This window comes from Phacochoerus africanus, chromosome 6 (assembly GCF_016906955.1).
Source record: "Phacochoerus africanus isolate WHEZ1 chromosome 6, ROS_Pafr_v1, whole genome shotgun sequence".
In the NCBI taxonomy this organism is placed as follows: domain Eukaryota; kingdom Metazoa; phylum Chordata; class Mammalia; order Artiodactyla; family Suidae; genus Phacochoerus; species Phacochoerus africanus.
In genome coordinates, this window is record NC_062549.1 from 32,554,019 (window position 1) to 32,576,147 (window position 22,129).

Below are 22,129 nucleotides of genomic sequence, written 5' to 3' on the forward strand. Positions count from 1 at the left end.
AGTTAAAAGCATTAATAGTTGTGTCAGAGCACACAGTTAACCTTTACTTTTGGGAGTAGTGCTTTGATTTCTTCAGAAGAAAAGATTTAGAAGTTACCATTCTTTGGTAAATTTTACTTCTGAAAAGTCTAAGTCATTTGCCATAAACACTACTTTAGGGTAGGGATGGCGTTCAGTCAACATGTAATTTATGAGCAAATATTATATTTTTTGAAAGCATTTATCTGTAGAATGGAATGTGATGGCAACTTTTAAAACCTGAGAAATTACATGAAATGAGGAGTTTAATGAACTGAAATTTACATTTACTGACAATCAAAAATAGTACTTTTTCCTAAGTAATTCATAATGTATTGCTCCCTGACCTGATTAATATAGTATATATATATTTTTTTTTATGCGGGGCAGGTTCACATTTGATTGGTAATTGCCAGTGGTATGCTTATTTGTGACTCAGAAACCCAGTGCATGACTTTTGATGGTTAGTTGCATCAAGTGGCTGTGATCCCTACTTGCCTAGTGACTTGTGGGTTTGGGTCTGCACCAGGGATCGATAAGCTATTATGTGTTTCTTCTAGCCTGAAGATTGGTGTAGTTCTACTCTAGGTTTAGTGTAATGGCCCAGGAGAGAGAGGAAAGCAAAAGGCTTCTTTAATCTAGGATGATTAAGAGTGTCCAGTTTTGTCCTCTACTATAATCAGAATTGAGTCTTAGAATTGAGTTTATGGATAGATAAACTGGTTCTTTTACCTCTTCTGTCATTAAAAGCTGTGCCATTAGTGTTTGAACTAAAAGTCTTTTTGCATCTAGGGATAAGAGTCTGTGAACCCCATAATTTGTCTTGGTGCATTCTTTTGTACTTGTACACAAAATGACTTTCTGGTAGGTGCTTATCAGAGGTTTATGTTTTGGGAATTTGAGTTTAGTGAGGAATGGTTAGTAGGCAAAGACCGAAGCTCCTTTTTCCAACAATGTGGAATCACATTATAAAAACAGCAAGTGATTATGCTAAGGGTTGATATCTCAAGCCACACAGCAAGTTTCAAAGTATAAAGAAAAAGGAGGTAGAGAGCCAGGCAGAACATTAAACTGTGAACGGATTAAAAGAACCCTTTACTCTGCAATTGGGGAAATTCTCTTTATTGCTCTGCTTTTTGTCCGATTCTGTCTCTCCAAGCATGTGTGGATCTATATTAGAGAAGAAAAAAAGCTGTAACAATAGTCTGGGGGAGATTGCTTTCATAACAATAGTGGGGTTGTTTTACTTGAATATGCAGTAGTTGTGATGAGCAATGGATGCATCCTAAGAAAAAACATCACCTATTCTGACCCTTTAGAACAAATATACTCTGTAATATATGAAACTATCCCTTATACATCCATCAGAACTTTTTTTTAACGTAGCTTCAAAAATAATGAGAAACCTCTGTTAAAACAACAGACTATTCAGAGTAACTCAACATAGACTCAGTGAAAAAATGCAGGTTGATTGGACAGTTCTAGTACTAACTCTTCACAAAATGACTCTTATCTTTTAAATTTTATATGGTTTCAAATTGTGCCTTGAATCTGCAACATTTCAGATACCTTAAAAATAATGGTTTGTTTTGGGGTCTAGTCTTTTCATGTGACTGCTTTAGTGGATTGTGTGACCATTAAATGTGACCGTTTTGGTAGAATAGTGTGATTGTTTTACTTCAGGTTACTTTTCTTAATGCCAAAGCCTTATTTGAAATTGTAAATTATGATACGGAATACAGTTAATGTTTTCTAGGTGTAGTTGTTCAAGGACCAATAATTAACTTTCAGGAGCTGCTGAGCTTAACTGCACCTAATGTTCTTGAGAGTTAGGGGAAGGTAAAGGTTGACCTCTGCTGTTGGAAGTTTGAAGGGATAAGAACAGTTAATGGGGGCACCTGTGAGCTTTGCTGGGCATTTTGTTCTAGGCCTACTGTAAGCGAGAAGGTGCTTCTTCATATTTCACATGTAAATATCTGGCTTTTAGAATATCTGGGGGTTTTTAAAACCATCGTCAACAGACACTGTTGGTCTTGCTCACCTCCCAAGTCATAATTTGGTAATTGTGGCAGTTCTCTTGCTTTATCCTTTCCCACTTCTGTTTGTCTCCCAGATCAGTGTCTTCCAATCTTTTTTTTTTTTTTTTAAGACTCAAACTCATCCTTGAAGTATCCTAAAATATATTTTATATTACTCCCACTATACAGAGCAAAACAACGTTCATGAAATAATACTTGTCCATGCTACCTGCAACGTGCTCTGATATTTTCTAGTCTGTTTAACCTCTCTTCTCTTGCCATTCCTTTCTTCATTTGCTGTTTTGGACTCATTAATTTTGGACTCACCTAGAGGATGTAATTCTTAGTTTGTAAAACACTGCCCTAGATGAAGCTTTAAAACGTAATTTAAAATGTTTGTTGTTTTGATATCATTTTACAGTAGCCTTGAAGAGTTGCAGATAGTTAAGTCTTTGGTTACTTGCTGCTAGAGCATTTGGTAGCAGCAAGAACTCTCTCTGACACGTACTGACTGATCTGTGACAAAGTTTATCTTTAAACTGGTTTTCAGATCATTGTAGTCAAAAGTTCTTTCTGTACACACTCCTGCTCGAGATGTTGTGGGAATATAAAATATTCTTTTTACTCTTGCATTTTATGTCTAATGGGTGAATCTTTTCTGTTGAATTTTATGGAACTTTCAGCAGCATTTTATAAACTTCCAGTTTAAGGATATATTAGAAGTTCCAATTTTAGAAAGGTTGTAGAAATAATTGGAACATGAGGAAAAAAATCTAAACCAGATTCCAATTACTTCTTAAAAAGTCAAGCTTGATTACATAAAATATGTTGAATAAAAGTGAATTAATTGCTCCTATGAACCTTTCCTTGAGTTTAGAATCTGAATTATATCTATATTCCAGGGAGAATATAAAGGGATGCAGCACATTCCACAAAATTCTATGTGGCTACCAGGCAGAAAGTATTAAATGCCCACTTTCAGAGGGGTAGCTGGGATAGTATGGAGGAGATTTGAATGATATATGATAAATGATTTAGGCAGTTCCTAGAAAGTAAAATCTCTGAAGAAAACATAAAAATGATGTCAGACTGAGAAGTGAGCAGCAGTTAAAAATGTTTGGGAACAAAGGACTTAACTTTTGTTATTAGAAAATTTAAAGCTTGTTAAGACATTAAAGCGATAGAACTTTTTGTTTCTCTTATCTGAGGCATTTTTGTTTGGGGCCTATTGTTTTTTTCTTACAGCTTACCAATGAAATTACAGTTTTAAGGAGTTCCCGTCGTGGCTCAGTGGTTAACGAATCCGACTAGGAACCATGAGGTTGCAGGTTCCATCCCCGGGTTAAGGATCTGGCCTTGCCATGAGCTATGGTGTAGGTCGAAGACGAGGCTTGGATCTGGTGTTGCTGTGGCTCTGGCGCAGTAGCTACAGCTCCGATTTGACCCCTAGCCTGGGAACCTCCATAGGCCCTAAAAAGCAGGAAAAAAAAAAAAAAAAAAGAACAAAAGTTAAAAAAGGAGGTAAATACTTTTAATATAGATGAGATTTGTATAGATTTAAGCAAATAGAAAATGCTTTGTTTCAGAATTTTAGAATGGGTGCTGGTCTTGTTCTTGCTACAAGTCTTTGTAGGTAAATTAAGTTTATTTTAAACACAGAAATTGAGTTTGAATGAGTGATTTCTAATTTTTCAGATCACTTTTCCTCTAGTTTCTCTACATTTTCTCCATCCCCCACCATGTCCTTTGCGGGAGGGGTGAGTAATTGGTGTATGTTACTTATTCCCATTTTCTAAGGTGTAGGATTATTTCCTGCAAATACAAGTTGTCATTCTGTCTGTTCAGACGGATGTCATTAGTTTTTTTAAGTAGATGCAGCAATAGATGTGTATATAGCTAGATAGCGCTCTCTCTCTCTCTCTCTCATGTCATAACTGAATTAGCATAGGGAATTCTCACTGTCTAAAATATAGAAGCAAGGGAGGGAAACTAACATTTATTAAATTAAGTTCAGATACTGTACTTGGTCTTTATTCATTGTCCATTAATCTTCATTGGGTCTCATTTAGAAATCCTATAAGGTATTTATCCCTTTTTTTAATAGAAGAGAAAAGTGAAGCTCAGAGTAGTTGACACTTATCTAAGATCAAACCACTAGGAAATATAGAGCCAGGATGAAACCTATTCCTGTCTGTCTCTTCACTCATTTATTCATTTAGCAAATATTCTGTGAGCATTTGCTTGCACTACCTAAGGCACAACAACCTGGTGGACATAGTTTCTGCCCTCATGGAGCTTACAGTTTAGTGAATAACTTGTTGGAAGTACTCTAACCGGAGTTCCCGTTGTGGCTCAGTGGTTAACGAATCCAACTAGGAACCATGAGGTTGCAGGTTCGATCCCTGGTCTTGCTCAGTGGGTTAAGGATCCGGCGTTGCTGTGAGCTGTGGTGTAGGTCACAGACGCGGCTCTGATCCCGCTTTGCTGTGGCTGTGGTGTAGGCTGGCGGCTACAGCTCTGATTAGACCCCTAGCCTGGGAACCTCCATATGCTGCAGGAGCGGTCCTAGAAAAGGCAAAAATACGAAAAAGAAAAAAGAAAATAGGAAGTACTCTAACCAAAACAAACAAAGAGCCAAGATAGTGAGTAACAGACACAGAATAATTAGAAGAAGTCTTCTTTGTTGAGGAAAATACAAAACCTCAAGGATAACCAGCCATGTTATGATTGAGATAGAGAGCCTTGTACATGGGAACAACATGTCAAAGACCTGAATTAGGAAAACTGCTGATGTAGATGAGCTGGTGTGTTGCAGGTAAAGGAATAAAATCAGTAGCCAGAGCACAGTGGTTTAAGAGTGACAAGGTGAGGCTAGAATCTTAGGCAGGAACTCAGGGCTTTGGAAACCATGGCAAAGAGTTTGGGTTTATTTTAAGTGTGACTGTCCATATGGTTTAAGTGACATAATGTAATTTATGTTTTGAAACAGTTGCTTTTGCCACTGTGTGGATTGTTGAGAAATAGGCAAGAGTAGAGGTGGGAGGGATGATAAGTTTTGGCTGTTAAGCAGGTGAGAGAGACAGGAGCTTGGACCCATGCGGTAGCACTGGAGATAGAAAGAAGAGCACGGATTGCCCTTTAGCTGGGGAATAGAGGGGTACTTCCCATCTCACCGCAAGAGGGAAGGAGGAAAATATTGGTGTAAATGTATGTAGGTCTGTAGGTTTTGGGGTAGGACAATGGAGACTTCTCAAAGTAACAGGGCGTGAGATTGTCAGGTGAGGGGGAAGAATAGGGCTGAGAGGCTGAGGGTGAATTCTGCTTACATAATTCAGTAAATCAGTTTAGATTCTCAGGAGGTTAAGTTTTAATCTAGAAAAGAGAAGGCTAACAACAGACGATGCAAGAAGGGATATTGTGGTGAATAGTTGTGCAGCTGGGGACAGTAGGGAGTGGGGATTTAAGTTCCAAGTGGAGAGGCTTATGGAGGGTTGTATGGAGAACTCAGTTCTAAGGACTATCATTTTTGTTAATGAAATAAGTACAGAACAGAACCTCCTACAGTGTTTTAAAAGTATTTAAGGCAGAAAGTAAAGGGTGGAATAAAAGTTAGCTTTCAAGGACTTTTTGCCCAGGTTAAATGTTTTCTACTGTGATCAGTTAAAGATTGCTGTGTATCTTAGAGGGTCAAGAATGCATTGGTGGTTTAGAGAACTTCAAAAAATTTTGGAAAAATAAAGTAACCTTTTACCTTTTCCCCCCTGGATTGAATAGTTTATTTATAGAAGATGTAATTTAAGAAAGTCTTAAAACTTTAAAATAAATGAAGCCGCCGACTGAGCAGTTTTTTAGTTCTCCCTTGAATGCTTGATAATTCACTGCCCTGTTAGTATCAGTTTGGTGAAGTGAAATTGTTTTACATTCATGTTTTTACCATTGAATGAGAGTAACTTGATACTTACCTTTAATTCACTTGTGTTTTAGTTTTTAGAGACACAGTTTTTAGAGACACAGGCTGTGGAGCTAATCCTTTTATATTGAGATTAAATGGAGCACAGTAGGGTGTTTAATAGTTGGAGTTTACCATTCAGATGTAATTATCTGACTTAATTCCACTGACTGTTAAAATATCATTTAGGTTTTAGTTAGTAAGTTGAAGAAGAAATGAATCTTTTTATCTGTATATTCTGAAATAGAATTCAGTTCTCTCCATATAGAGGCCTGTTGTTTTTTTAATCTTTACTATGGTAACTGCCCCTCTTGTCTTGACTCTAGTCTTGTCCTGATTCATTCACATCACACAGAGGAGCAGCAGAGTGACTCTTCTAAAGTAAGGATATGGTTATGTAACTTTCTTGTTTAAAACCTACCAATAGTTCCCTGTTCTTAAAATAGAACTATCAGCATGCCCTTCCCAATCTAGCTAGTTTTTCCCTCTCTTGTCTCTTGTCATGCTCTCCAACATGCCCCTCCCTTCCACCTTGTTCTGTCTACCTATTGTGCTGTACCGCACGTGGTTCTCTTGTCTCCTGGCCTTTGCACACACTGGTCCCTCTGCTGAGCTTTATCTTCCTTCCTCCGCCACTTTCTTCAGTAGGCTGAATCCTGCCATCCTTCAGCTTTCCTTTAGATGTGACCTCCTTTGGGAAGTCTTTCCTGGCTCCTCAAAATTAGGTGCCCATTTTCTCAGCATCCCAGACTGTTCTTAGGTGCAGTATTGGTATTTCCTGTTTTACTTTCTGTATTTCCCCTGGGAGCAGCACTGCCCAACATATATAATGTGAGCCTCAAATATAAGTCATATACATAGTTTTAAATTTTCTAGTAGCCACATAGAAAAAAAAAAGGTGAGATTAATGTTAATAATATATTTAGGAGTTCCTGTTGTAGCTTGGCAGGTTAAGAACCTGACTGGTACCCATGAGGATGTTGGTTTGATCTCTGACCTCCCTCAGTGATTAAGGATTGGGCATTGCTGCAAGCTGCAGCAGAGATCACAGATGTGACTCAAAAATGACATTGCTTTGGCTGTGACATAGGCCGGCGGCTACAACTTTGATTTAAACCCGAGGCCTGGGAACTTATATGTGCCATGCCCTAAAAAGACTATATATATGTGATATATATATATAAAACCTGAAATATCTCAAATATTATTTTGACATGTAATCAATACAAAATTATTAATGAGATATTCTGCATTGTTTTTCATACTAAGTGTCCAAAATCCAGTGTATATTTTATTTTTACAGCTCGTCTCAATTAGACTAACCACATTTCAGATGCTTAATAGCCACTTTGAATACAGTGTCTATTAAATCTTAGTGTAAACATGCCCTATAATTGAGCAGTTCTGCTCCTGGTATAAATGCAACAGAGTGGGGATATCATGTGCGTCAGGAGACACGTACAAGGATATTCATAGCATCCTTACTTGTTATAACTCCAGACTAGAAGCAGCCCATATGTCCATCAACAATAGAATGGATGAATAAATTATGGTATATTCACATAAGGGAAAACTGTACTTCAGCCATTCTCAAACTTTTGGGACTGGGGCTCCTCAATTATTAAGGAATCCAAAGAATGTTCTTCTATAGTAGGTATATATGTTTTTAAAATAATACTAGAAATTAAAGTTGGGAGATGATGAAAATATTTATTAACTCATTTAAAATGACAAGAAACCCCATTATATGTGACCATAAATAGCATACATTTAAAAAATATGTAAAATGACAACTAAATTTTCCAAAAAGTTTAATGAGAAGAGTGGTATTGTGATACATTTTGCAAATCACTATGATGTCTGGCTTAATAGAAGACAGCTGATTTCTCATGTCTGCTTCTGCAGTCAGTCTATTGTGACATGTTTTGCTTGAAGTATAAGAATAAAATCTGGCTTATATAGAGAATTGTAAAGGGAGAAGGACTTTAGTATCCTTTTCAGATAAACGTGAATATTCTTTGATGCTACACCAGAACTTGACAAGAAGTAGTTTTTTAAAGCTTAGTTGCAATGTGGAATCTGAAATCAAATCAGTGAACCTTAGTATTCTGTTAAACTCTGAAAGGGTCTTGGGGATGGATTCCCAGGAGTCCACCAACCACACTTTGAGAATAATTTGCTACAAGGTAATGAAAAAGAACAAAGTACTGCTACAAATAACATGGGTAAATTTCATGTATTGATCAAAAGAAGTTAGACACAAAATTATAGGTACTGCATGATTACAATGTAAGAAGTTAGCATAATGTAGGAGAATAGTTACCTATTGGGAGGGAACATGGGTGGGTAGTGATTCAGATGAGTACCAGGGAAGCTTCTGGGCTGCTGATCAAATCTGTTTCTTGACCTAAATGCTGCTTTACACAGATGCAGCAGTGATATTTGTGTGATTTGGGGTGAACTCATGGAACTTTCAATTTGTGCATTTTTGTATGTATTTTTCAATGAAAAGTGATACAGTTTTTTTAAACAAAGAATAATGTTGAATATCCACAGATTTTCTGATAATGTAAATTCTCTCTAGTGTTTTACATTTTGTTTTTGTTCTTTTTTTCTTTCTTTTGTGTTTGATAGTTAAAAAAATTTTTAAAACTTTGTACTCTGCAAAATTTGAAACATATTCAGAATTAGAGACACTAGTGTAACTAATCTCATATATCCAACAGCCAGCTTCAACAAATGATCATTATAGGGCTAGTCTTATTTTTTTCTAGACTTTGACTTCCCCCCAAATGCAAATGATTTTGAAGAAAATCCCAAATACCTAACCTAATAATATTTTAGTATGTATCTCTAAGATGTGAGAGATTTTAAAAAAAAAAAACCATGAAAAACCCCAAAACTTAAACTCAATACCATTATCACACTTAAAAATCTACCAATTCCTGATTATCATCACATATCCAGCCATATATGTATTGGCCTGGTTGTTATATAAACATGAAGTTTTAGAAACTATTTGGAACAAGATCCAAATAAGGTCCTTACTCCTCAGTTGATATCTGTTTAAGTCTTTAAAATGGTTCCCTGCCCCCCTTTTAAATTTAAGTGTCATATTTGCTATGAGTTTTTAGTATTCTTAATCAAATTGGAGATATTACAAGAATTCCTATATAAAATGATTTTTTTGAGAATAGGTATTTAAGTTTGTCACATAAGTTTTCATTTCCAACATGATCATAAGGTCATTTCCAAGATTATCGTGAGGGATAGAATTATGTGAGTGAAACATACCTAGCTTGCGCAGTGTCTGATAGTACTTGTTGAATAAATCAATTTATTTATTCATAAATGGAGTAAATTACATTCATGTGATTCCTAATGTTGTACTACTTTTGCATTTACGGGATAGGGCACTACAAATTGGTAATGATGTATTATCTTTGAATCTGCTGGAATGCATTTACTTATATTCTTAAGACTTTATGTTTATATCTATGAGCTTAGTCTGTAGCCAGTCTCAGCTTTCTAACTCTCACCCCTTTTCTTTCTCTCTCCACTACTCTAACTTCCTCTTTCCTCTGCCCCATTTTCATATTTGTCAGTCTATTATTTAAGATATGCTTATAATTGATATACCTTTTTAAAAATTGATTTAAAGGGTCAAGAATGGTGTGAAATTTTTTAGTGTTCAGTTGTGATTATTTTGCCTTTTCAGATTAGGGAAGGAGAGTAAGAGGTTTTGAACTGTATAGCTACACTTATAATAAGAAAGCAAGAGAGTAAGAGGTTTTGAACTGTATAGCTGCAGTTATAATAAGAAAGCAAAACTGAACAGCTTTGTCCTGCTGACTGGAGAAATGTTTTCATTCCTAGTGTGATGAAACTTTGTTTCACTAAGCAAGATAATAGGGATGAGCCTGTCAGAAGTAAATCCCTCCTTATGAATGGGCCCTGGGACCAAAGAAGCAAGTAGGATAACTTTAGTGGATGGACTGGTGGCATGAAAAGTAGAGTTCACATCTGAAGAAAGGATCTGTGGCGTAAAATGGAGATGCTAAATGAAGACTGAATTCAAGTCAAGGGGTAGGACTTCTGTATCCTATCAACTGAGTACTTGTGGTCTGTTGGGGATGATGATACTTTAAAACCAAACTTATTTGCTCAAAAAGGAGCAACCTTAGAGTTATCCAAAAGGTGGCCCCAGAACTATGTAAGCCATGACATTGAGTGTTACTGACATGATTACCTACTTTTATGAAAGAGTGTTCACCTGGTACACAGGGTGGGAGATGGAGGGGGAGCCTGCCTACTGTTGGTGCTCCTGGAGTGGAATCACTGCAGAGTTTAGTTTCCAATGTCAGTGAGTAAGGCTAAAGTATAGTTCTTAAAAAACAAACAAACAAAAAAACCCTGATGTCATCTTTACCACATACATGTTTTGTGTTGTATATTCAGTACTGAATAGCATACTTTTATTAAGTACAAAATATCCAGTTTTCTCTCTAGCATTGGTATAGAAGTTTTTTTGAGCACCAGATAAAGTGGTTGTATTTAGTGGCTATGTGAAAAATGTAAGTGAAGATAGGTAAAATTTCATAAATTCCGTCTGAATAGAATTCAATTCCACATTACTGTTTCTACTGCATTACAATAAGGAACTGTGTGTTTGGGTGGAGTATGTGGGTGTGTTACAGAGAATTTGAATTAGGATACATGATTTATCCCTGCTTTTTAAAATTTTGTGTTTTTTTTTTTTTTTAAAGTTGTTATTTTAGTCCCTGACCCATGTAGGGGGATGACTAGAGCAAAATTTAAAATAATAGAAGGTTTTTTTAAAAGGTTTTTTTACTAGAGGTTTTTTTAATTTTTTTTTTTTAATCCTTCCCTGCAACTATAAGGGCTTGGTGTTTTGGGGGAATAACTTTATCTTTTCAATTTCTACCTCTTTGAGTCAATTTTGTTAAAAATACCAAGTCATATTTTCCTAGAATATTTGCAGTTTCATCTTTGTTTCCATATTTGCTTTAAAGGTATAAGTAATGTGCTCTCAAAAATATTTTCTGTATGTGTGATTATATCACCATTGTCATTCCTAATATTTCTCTGTCTTTCTTTGCTTGAAAACACTTACCATAGGTTTCTCTATTTTAGACTTTCTCAAAGGCTCATTCTTGGCTTTATGGTCTGCTAATTTCCCTGTTATGTATTTTACTAATTTCTTCTTTTAACTTAATTCTTCTTTGATTTATTTTGTTTTTCTAGTTTTTAAGGTAACAGTTTATTTTTTTAATTTTAGTTTTTAATTAAAACTTTTTAAATTTTTTTGGTTGCACTCACAGCATGTGTGAGTTCCTAGGTCAGGGATCGAACCTGAGCCACTGCAGCAACCCAAGCCACAATGGTGACAACGCCGGCTCCTTAACCTGCTGTGCCACAAAGGAACTACTGGGGTTTTTTTAATTTTTTTTTTTTTTTAAGACTGCACCTGCAGCATATGGAAGTTCCCCGGGTAGGGGTTGAATCAGAGCTGCAGCTGAGGCCTGCACCACAGCCACAACGACACTGGATCTGCATCTGTGACCTATGCTGCAGCTTGTAGCAGTGCCATATTCTTAACCCACTGAGCAAGGCCAGGGATTGAACCTGCATCCTCACAGAGACAATATCAAGTTCTTAACCTGCTGAGCCACAAGGGGAACTCCTAATTTTTAAAATTATATGGTAAAATTAGTCCTTTTTCTTTTTGGTGTAAACTTCTCTGAATGTTAACACACGTTCAGATACGTGTAGTTACCATCCAAATCATGATATATCGCCTGAAATAACTCCCTCTTTCTATTTTTTATAGTCACATCCTTTCTCCACCCATAATCTCAGATAACCAACCACCCATCTATTTTTGTCGTCACTACAGTTTTTTAAGTATCATCAGAAGCACTTTAAAAAATTGTACCTTGATCACCCAAATTGTGCATGAATATTTTGAAATAGTTGCAAAACAATACAGTATTTGAAAAGCAAGCTGTGCTATATGAAGTAGTAGGAAATAAAGAGGGACTGATTTGTAAACTCATTTTTGTAACAATAGCAAATATTTCTATTCCAGTTACTGTGTACTAGTCATTGTTCTAGTCAGTGTGTTTCTGTGTACCTATATGTGTATATACATGTGTATATATTCACACACACTCATTTACTTCTCATAACAGTCCTGTCAGCTTAGATGCTATTACTATTTCTATTTTACATATAAGGAAACAGAGTGAAGTTTAGTGGTTTTAGCCAAGGTTACAAGTGAAAGAGCTCAGGTTTGAACCCAGGTAACATGACTCAAGACGTACTGCTCTTAACCATTACACTATACTACTACTTTGTAGTTTTACTTCAAGACTTTGCTAAACTCTGTGTAGCTGATATGCAAACTGATTAATTCCTGATATATTTACTTTTTAAAATTCATTACTAGAACTCATCCATTTGTGATGCTGATAGATGAGCCACAGAAGCCAGATCATTAGTGTTTTCTGAATTAATTTGGGTTTGCTATTAATTGAGATTTCTAATTGGCAAGATGCTGGATTATTGGATTTTATGCTGCATACCCTCAAGGTTTGTTGTGAGTGTATTAAATAACTTATGCAAATACTTTCCACATAAAATGTTAATTTTCTTCCTCAGGAGATGGACAAAAGATAATTTATAGTAACAGTAATTGGATGGCTAATAAAATTGGAAACCAAAATTAACCTTGCAAAGAAATATAAATAAATACCACAAACTAATTTAGTAAATACGTAAAAGTCAAACTATTCTAAGTGTTCAAAATGTTCAATAAAGACATACAAATCAAAATGTGGTTAGAATGCAGTGAAATGAACATTTATACTTGACTAGTAGAAATGGTATCTTTGGATGGTGGTTTATTAAGCATTAAAAATGCCTATATCTTGGGCATTTTTCTGTGTCACTTTTTCTTCATAAATTGTTTCAATGTTGGACATTCAATTTACAGTTTTCTTCACATTTATAAATACTGTAATTGACATGCTTTTATTAATTTTTATCTTAATTTTAAAATTATTTTCCTTATGATTAAGTCATAAAGAGGAATTACTGAGTCAAAGGTTGGAGTATTTTAAAAGTTCTCAATAACATTAGTACTTGATCGTTCTTGAGTACTTGCCGTATGCTAGTCACTGCTTTAAATGCCATATATATATGTGTGTGTGTATATATATATATATATATATATCTTTACATACATGCATATTCACTTAATCTTTATATCAAAACCATGACATGGGTCCCATTTTACAGCAAACTCAGCCATAGAGAAATTAAATAATTTCTTAAGGCAGTGTTCATTTTCAGAAACAGTATACTGCTTTATGCTTCTGTTCTTGAATTCAAGGTTATATATCTTTTTTATACCCTCATCAGTAAAATGTTGCAATAATAGAACAACAGCATTGAGCACAACTAGAACTGTGGTTAGCACTGTGAATATTGTTCCTCATGGAAAAGACCCACCGGTCACGAATGAATGCCTAATTTCATTCTGGGGCAGAAGTACCAAAAGATAAGCCTGGGACATTCTCTTGTATCAAAAAGCAGGGAAACTCTTAAAGACTAGCGGGTCATGCCAAAAGGGGCCAATATAAAGAGGCTCCCACTGGCCAAAGATGAGAGAACTTAAATATTAAAAAGAGTGATAAAGACAGATGGTTGAATATAGAACCCTCCTTGGTTCATAATAAGAGACTTGTAATAGGAAACCCACATAGTCACACACTTACACAGTGCAACAAGTTACTAGTTACCAGTGGTATCAAATGGGGTGCTAACTCCATACTCTGAAAATGAGCAATTATAAGGGACGACTTAAGCATTTATCCTCCTTTTCTTCTGTATGAATTGTGTTTCAGAGTAAGCAAATAACATCTGTTGAGGGACAGGTCTATGCAGAAGTTTAGCTAATGAAGGTATAAATAATGGCAGGATTACAAAACCGTTTTTTCCACCCTTAATGAAATAATTTATTCAGGCTATGACCATCAGTAAATGAAACTATTAACAAATGGTCATGTGGGAACTTTACAATGGAGGGGATCAGGCTACCCTACCTGGACCTATTGATTAATCTAAGACTTATGAAAAGTAGGGCAGGCAGGTAATGTGTGCCTGCAGGGACACATATAAAGCATACAGAACCAGCTCAGAAGGATTCCAGCCAAAAATGTTGAACCTGCATGAAATCAAGCTTCTACAGCAGGGGTTGGCAAACTATTGCCTTTGAGCCAAATCCAGTCCACTGCGTGCTTTTTGTTTTATTTTGTTTCATAAGGATTTATTGAAACACAGCCACTCTGATGCATTTCAGTCTTGTCCATGGCTGCTTTCATGCTACCATGACAAAGTTGAGTAGCTGCAACCAGACTTGTTATGGCTCACGAAGTCTAAAATATTTGTTTAGCTCAGGAGTCAGCAAACAGAAAAAGTTTGCTGACTCTGCTGACTCTTGAGCTAGATGAACAAAGTTAAGCGACACCAAAAGGAAGTGACACCACAGAATATAGGCCTCCTATAGGATAACTGATCTGGTTTCTGTAACAAAGTCCATGGCATGGAAAATGAGGGGATATCACAGTGGGTTAAAAGAGACTTAAACACACTAACCGAGTGAAATGTGGTGACAGTGAATGGGTCCTGCTTCAGCTACGCCAGCTGAAAAGAGACATTTATGAGACAACCAGAAAAACCTAATTATAACCTGGCTATATTAGATGATATTCAAAATTACTATTAAAAAAATAAGAGCATTGTAGTTGATGAGAATGTTCTTTTAAAGATGTGTGTTGAAGTATATCGACATAGAATGATATGTGGTATATACTGAAGACTGTTTCATGTCAAGGTTCATATACTTTCTGCTGTATCATGCCATCATATACTATCTGTAATAGATTTTAGTATTGTCTTCTGGTTGCTTTTAACTCCCCTATCTTTTTAATATTCCCTCATCTTTTGGAATCCTTGTCCATATAAGTAAGACTCTTGGTTTTCTCCTATTCCATTGCATCTAGACATCATTAACAGAAGAACATCTACAAGGGATAGAGCTATGTCTTCTGACCTTGGTAGCAGAAGATCTGGTATTCCATGCTTGATTCTATTCACAACAGCTGAGATTTAGTCCTCTCAGTTTAATTAACTGCGTTTCAATTGCCTGGGCCTTAACATGGGAATATCAATTACTCCTGGGATAGTTTTAAAATTAAAAGGTACGTATGAGGAAAATGTTTTGTAAATGATAAAAATCATTATTCAAAATATGACCCATTTATATTTTGGAAAGTACAGTGAAGGAATTAAATGTGTGATCTTTGTAATGAGACAAATCTTGGCCAAAACTCTAATGTTTCTTCATCTGTAAACTGGAGACAGTACCTACCTCAAATATTTGTTCTGACAATGAAGTAAATGAAGATTTGTGAAATTTCGTAGTATAGAAACAAATTTATCCTAAGAAATATTTTTTTCTCTTTAGTCACTTGAGGAAATGTACCTTTGTAGCAAGGATAGATGTATTTACATTGGATAATTATTTTAAAGTTATGTGAAAAGGATAGACTTCCACTTCCTATGTAATACTTCTATAGGAAAATGCCTAGTTGACAGGATAAACTGCTAGGTACTATTTTTAAGGTTCTGTGAAATAGGTAAATTAGCTTCAGTAGAGGTAGGTGAAAAGCTAATCACTTGCTCAGAGGGGGGAAAAAGAATTCTTTAAATATATTTACTATATTGATGAGCTATAATCTGTTAAGAACTAAGTCATTGATGATCAAAAATGGTAAAAAAGCATCATGCCTTTGCTTGATATCCTCTCTTGCCCACCAACAAGTTGCTAAAGCTAATGCAGAGTAGAGTCCCTTAAAATCTAAAGAAGTTACTCAAGGGCTTTGAATAGTCACTGGCCAACATTTTACATTTTGAATATTTTCCATTTTGAAGGATAGTGATAAGAAGTAGCTCTCTAAAACCTATCGTCCGTGTGGACAATTGGACCTGAAGCCTCTTTCCGCTTGTGACTTTCTAACTTCGTTCACTAATGAAAGAATGCCTTCCTTCCTCTTGGTATTTCTTCATTCTTTTCCTTCTTTCCTCTTACCCTCCAAGCAAACTATAACCTGAAACCAAATGGCTAATTGTACAGAGGGTGCTTCGTGCTTGATTTCAAAATCTGATAGTTTTGATTTATTAAATCAACAATTACTGAAATTGCACTCTGTCAGAAACTGGGAGATGGTTGCTGGGGAATAGGGAGGCAGGAAGAAAGAGTGAAAGAGAGAAAAAGAGAGGAGAAAGGAGGGAAAGATTTTCTTTGCTCTTAAGACACTCAAACTTTGGCATGAGTGTCCCAAAACTTTATTATCCCAAAACAGGATAATAAGGACTGTGGTAAAAATATGCTCATACTCAGTACCAAGGAGGACTTCTAACTCATCCTGACATGGATGGAGGTCTGTTGGGTAGCAGCTGGTGGCAGTGCATTGGATTGTTCCAAACAGAAGGAACATCATGTTCAAAAACAATTTCAGAAACTCTATGTACTTTAGCCTTGCTGACACCAGAATATGTGTGTATGAGGTAAAAGCAGACAAAGAGTATTAGAAGTTAAGGGTGAAGAAATACAGAGGAACCAGATTATAGTGGGCTCAGAGGCTCTTAATACATGTAAGGAGTTGAACCAGTTACCGATTTATAAGCTGAAGATTCATATCAGATATACCTTTTTAAAAGATCTCCGGTAGTGTTGTGAGGAATGGATCAGAGAGCTACAAGACCAAAAGTAGAAAGCTCGCAAGCTCATTCATTTATTCATATACTCAGCAAATATTTATCAAATGTCTGCTGTAAGTCAGGCATTATTCTACACTTCTGTCCTCCTGCAGTAAAACTGGAAAGAAATATCAGTGACATGAAGGAAGGAAATAGCATCAGGTTTGGAAAGAATCAAGAGAACTTAATAGTGCGTAAGGGGAAGATGGGGATAGTAAAGAAGAAATCTGGAATGACTGCCAGGTTTCTCCTTGGATAAGCGGGAAATGTTGGTATAATTCACCAAGGTAAGGTAAATAAAGGGGAGGAACAGGTTGAGGGTAGATAAAAGGAGTTCAATCTCAGACATAATGAGTTTGAGATAGCCAGATAATATTAAGGTAATAACTTCCTGTTCAGCAGGAAGTTAAAAGACAACTTTTAGGATGGAAATAATAGCAGCTCCTTCATAGGGAGATTATGAAGATGAAATGTGCTGAAGCATGGAAATTGCTTAGACCATCATCTGGCACATAGTACAAACTCATTAGCTGCTGCTGTTGTTATTTCAAGAGCATAGGCTTTGAGCTAGACAAATCTGCCTAAATGGCTTTGAGTAAGTCTTTTAACTTTTTTTGAATCTAAATTTCCCTTGAATGTAAAATGGCGATAGTATCTAATTTACAGAGATGTTGTAAGGATTAGTAATAGTGTGTTGAAAAGCACCAACCCAAATGACTAGCACAAGGTAAGTGCTTACTGAATGTTGGGGGAGGTGGGCGTCAAGTAAAAATTTGCACTCAGGAAAAGAATTCTTATTATGTATAAAAATTTGAGAGCTATCAACACGGAGGACTCGAACCTTTAAACATACATGCTGCAGAGTTTCTAGAAAGGAAGAGAATAATATGCCAAAAGATCTCTAAATGATTGGCAAGGGATGTAATATACTAAGAGTGTTGGTCAAGGAAGTTGTTTGGAGGCTCGGAGAGAATAATGAAGGACTGATGTAATTTTGTAATAATTGGAGATAGAGCTGAGTAAGATTTTATTAAAAGGTTATATTCCAGGGGAGTTCTTGTTGTGGCTCAGTGGTTAGCGAATCCGACTAGCATTCATGAGGATGTGGGTTCGATCCCTGGTCTTGCTCAGTGGTTTAAGGATCCGGCGTTGCCGTGAGCTGTGGTGTAGGTTGCAGACATGTCTCGGATCCTGCGTGGCTGTGGCTCTGGCGTAGGCTGGCGGCTACAGCTCTGATTGGACCCCTAGCTGGGAACCTCCGTATACTGCAGGTGTGGCCCTAAAGACAAAAAAAAACAAAAAAAACAAAAAAGTTTATATTCCAGTAATGGGTATCCAGATGAGATGAAACCATGAATTTATAGTGATATGGTTCCTCAGGGTTACATGATTTTCTCCAATATTCTAAAACAGGATTCAAAGAATTTGCAACTGTTTTGGGGGATTATGTTTGATAGGTAGGTTTTAGATAATCTTTGCCACATGAATTTCAGAAATGCACTAGGGGTAAATAAAAGTTAGGCAAGTTTATGAACAAATGATAGGTAAGGAAGCTCTATTAGTGTAGATTTTTTAAAAAGTTTGTCTGAGAAAATGAAGACCACAATAAGAAAGCAGAAACAGGGAGGTACAGTGGCAAAAAAAGGTTTTCTCTTCTGAATGAGAAAAACCGTAATGTATGAAAAGGAAATGAACGAACCGGAACCGGAGAGAGGAGGGATCTAAAGGGGAGAGAAAGAGGGGCTGGGTAATGAGATTCAGAGTTCAAAGTGCTTTTAGACTCACTCACTGTTGTTTGGTTCCCATAATAGAACCTCTGATAAACTTGAGAACATTCTTGCCTATCAGTGAAATGTTTACCATTCACAGTGCCTTGTTCTCTAATTTTTAGACATTGCTAGACTTAGAAGCACATAGCATGTCATCTTTCATAAATAGTAAAGGTAGGAAAAAGATAACAGTGTGGACATTTGATGCAACAAAAGAAAACATGGGTAAATATCAAGAAAAACATACAATATCAAGAAAAACATAAGTCTACAAATAGTATTGACTACGATTTTAATAATTTACTTATTTTTCTTAAATGCTATTGAAAGTGCACTTTAAAAATTTAGATGTGTGCTAGTTTTAAAATTCTGCTCTTTTATAATTCTGGCTATTTTCCTGCAGTCTAATCTAAATACATTAGGAATCATTTATCTTTGTTGTTACTGCAGAGGCAACACTGTTTCTATTTGTATTCTTTAGTCTGTGCATAAATGCTGTAATACTATTAGTGATGTTATTAGTGATGTCAGCAAGAATACGAAAGTTGCAGCACACATTAGTCTTCTCATTACTAAATCTCATGTATGAGAGTATTTTTTTAAAGTGATCTGTTGCTCTACAAGAGAGCAATGCATATGTTTTTGCATTTAAATTAAGTAATAGTTCTTATACCAGTTTGTCAATAATATTAAGGAAAAAGACATCATCAGTAATCATTTTAATTATAATTTTTATAAAAACTTGAAACTAGCTATAGAATTTTATAGCTGTGTTTTTTTCCAAAGGTAGCATTTTAGTTAATAATATTCAGTGCACATGAGTTAACTTACAAAAGTAATATATACTTATTAAGTCAAACATTATAGAAATGTATCAAGAATGAAAACTAGGAGTTCCCGTCGTGGAGCAGTGGTTAATGAATCCGACTAGGAACCATGAGGTTGCAGGTTCGGTCCCTGCCCTTGCTCAGTGGGTTGAGGATCCAGCATTGCCGTGAGCTGTGGTGTAGGTTGCAGACGCGGCTCGGATCCCGCGTTGCTGTGGCTCTGGTATAGGCTGGCAGCTACAGCTCCGATTAGACCCCTAGCCTGGAAACCTCCATATGCCGTGGAAGCGGCCCAAGAAATAGCAAAAAAAAAAAAGAATGAAAACTAATTATTTCTGCCTCCCCTCACTTCTTCTTGCCTTGGGGATGGGGTTAAGGGAATAGGGTAAACATTGTTAGCAGAGTTTTTTTGTATCCTTCTATACATTTTCCTACATGTGTAACCTAGGCTTACAGGATACACCAGAGGCCACAATTTCACATGTTGGCAAAGATCAGGAAAGTAATACGAATGAACTAAGATGTTATGAGGCCAGTGCCAGAATGACCATAGAAGATAATGGAGCTGTTGGGCATCTAAAAAATGTATTCTCCTACAGGAAATGAACTCAGTAGATTTGCATACATGAATGCATGCAGACAGATACAGACTTTTTTCCCCAAGGAAAGTCAAGAAATTCAGTATTTTTAAGTTAAAGTTCAATATTTAACATTAGAATTAGGTAGATCTGGATTCAAGCCTAACCTTACCACTTACTAACTAAAGAATCTTGCATGATTTAATTGATATGAGTCAGTTTCCTCACCAATAATATGGGGATAACAGTACCGATTCTTACAACTTTAGGAAAAAGATTAAATAGTTTTTCATGAATTCAGTGCGGTGCTTATTGCTTATACATAGTAACTGTCCATGACCATTAGTTGTCTGGCTTTAGGAGTATGAGAAGGGGATTGACTGCAAAGGGGCTCAGAGAGCTTGTGTGGGTGATGGAAATGAGTCTTGATTGTAGTGGTGGTTACAGTACCATGTTGGCTTGTTAGAACTGATCAAACTGTATACTTAGAATTAGTGAACTTTTTGCATGTAAATTATGCCTCAACGAAGCTTATTTTTAAGAAGGTAACTGCCTTTCCCATTTCTGTATGTCAGTTTCATCAATTAAAAGAGTTGATATCAAAAATCTAACAGTTTTAGGGAGTTCCCTTTGTGGCTCAGCAGTTAATGAACCCAACTAGGATCCATGAGGGTGTGAGTTCTATCCCTGGCTTAGCTCAGTAGGTTAAGGATCCAGCGTTGGTGTGAGCTGTGGTGTGAGTTGCATATGCTGCTCGGATCCCAAGTTGCTATGGCCGTGGTATAGGTTGGCAGCTGTAGCTCCGATTTGACCCCTAGTCTGGAAACTTCTATATGCCACAAGTGTGGCCCTAAAAAAGCAAATAAATAAATAAATAAATAAATCCAACATTTTTATCAGTTGACTTGTTCTACTGTTCCTTTCCAATCCCAGTCACAGTCTATCCCCACACTGCAAAAGATTTTACCTGTTGAGAAACAAGGAAGAAAGAAAGAAAAACTACCTTTATTTGTTACACTTGGCTCTTTTATTAAGGTGACCATGTACTGATTTATCTTTTTTTTTGGCTGTCTCATGGCATATGGAGTTCCCAGGCCACGGATCAGATCCGAGTCACATTTGCTACCTATGCCACAGCTGCGGCAATGCCAGATTCTTTAACCCATTGTGCCAGGGATCAAACCTGCATGCTGGTGCTACAGATTCTGTGAACTCCTGGATTTATCTTATCTGTGTACCATGCCTGATACATAATTTGAGTAAAACAGGCTACCAGTTACTTTCCAAAAGTGTTATAATGTAATTGACAGACTACCTACTGTTCAGCAGTGAGCTATGAAGTTTAATAAATCAAGAAGAAAAATTATCAGCAAAAGCCCTATACTTGCTGTTTCCTTAAATGAAATAAAACACATAAGAACAAATATGTGTGTATTTATGGAAGTATACATACACATAGACGTGTGTGTGTGTGTGTGTGTGTGTGTGTATGAATATAAAGCCATCACAACTCATTCTTAGGGGCCAGTCCTACCTTGATACCAGAAAAAGAAAACTGCAGATCAATTTCCCTTATGTATTTAGATGCAAAAATCCTCTGACAAAATACTGGTGAACCAAATCCAGTAATATGTAAATAGGATGGTAAACTATGACCAAATGGAATTCTCCCCAGGAATGTGAGGTTCAACATAGGGCAGTCAATGTGGTATACCATACTGATACCATAAGGGGCAAAAACCACAGGGTCCTCTTAGTAGACAGAAGCATTTGACAATAGCCAACACCATTTCATAATAAAAACACTCAAAAGATTAGGAATAAAAGGGAACTTCCTCAACCTGATAATGAGCATCTATAAGAAACCCACAGCTAAGAACATACTTAATGAGGAAAGACGGAAAGCTTTCTTTCTTAAGACCAGGAGCAAGAAACGGATGTTCCTCTGCCCTTACTGCTATTCCACATCATATTAGAGATTCTAGGCAGGGCAATTAGGCAAGGAAAAAGGCATCTTAATTGGAAGGGAAGAAGTAAAATTCTTTATAAATGTGACATACTTGTATATAAAAATTCCTAAGGAATTCATAAAATGCCTATGAGAGCTAATAAACAGGTTCAGCAA

At 36.3% G+C, this 22,129-nt stretch overlaps 1 protein-coding gene across 2 annotated transcripts in view; it reads left to right on the top strand.

Moving 5' to 3' along the window:
- The window catches only part of LRP12 (LDL receptor related protein 12), a 77,851-nt gene that overhangs the window by 1,347 nt on the left and 54,375 nt on the right, over nucleotides 1–22,129 (top strand). The window lies entirely within an intron of this gene.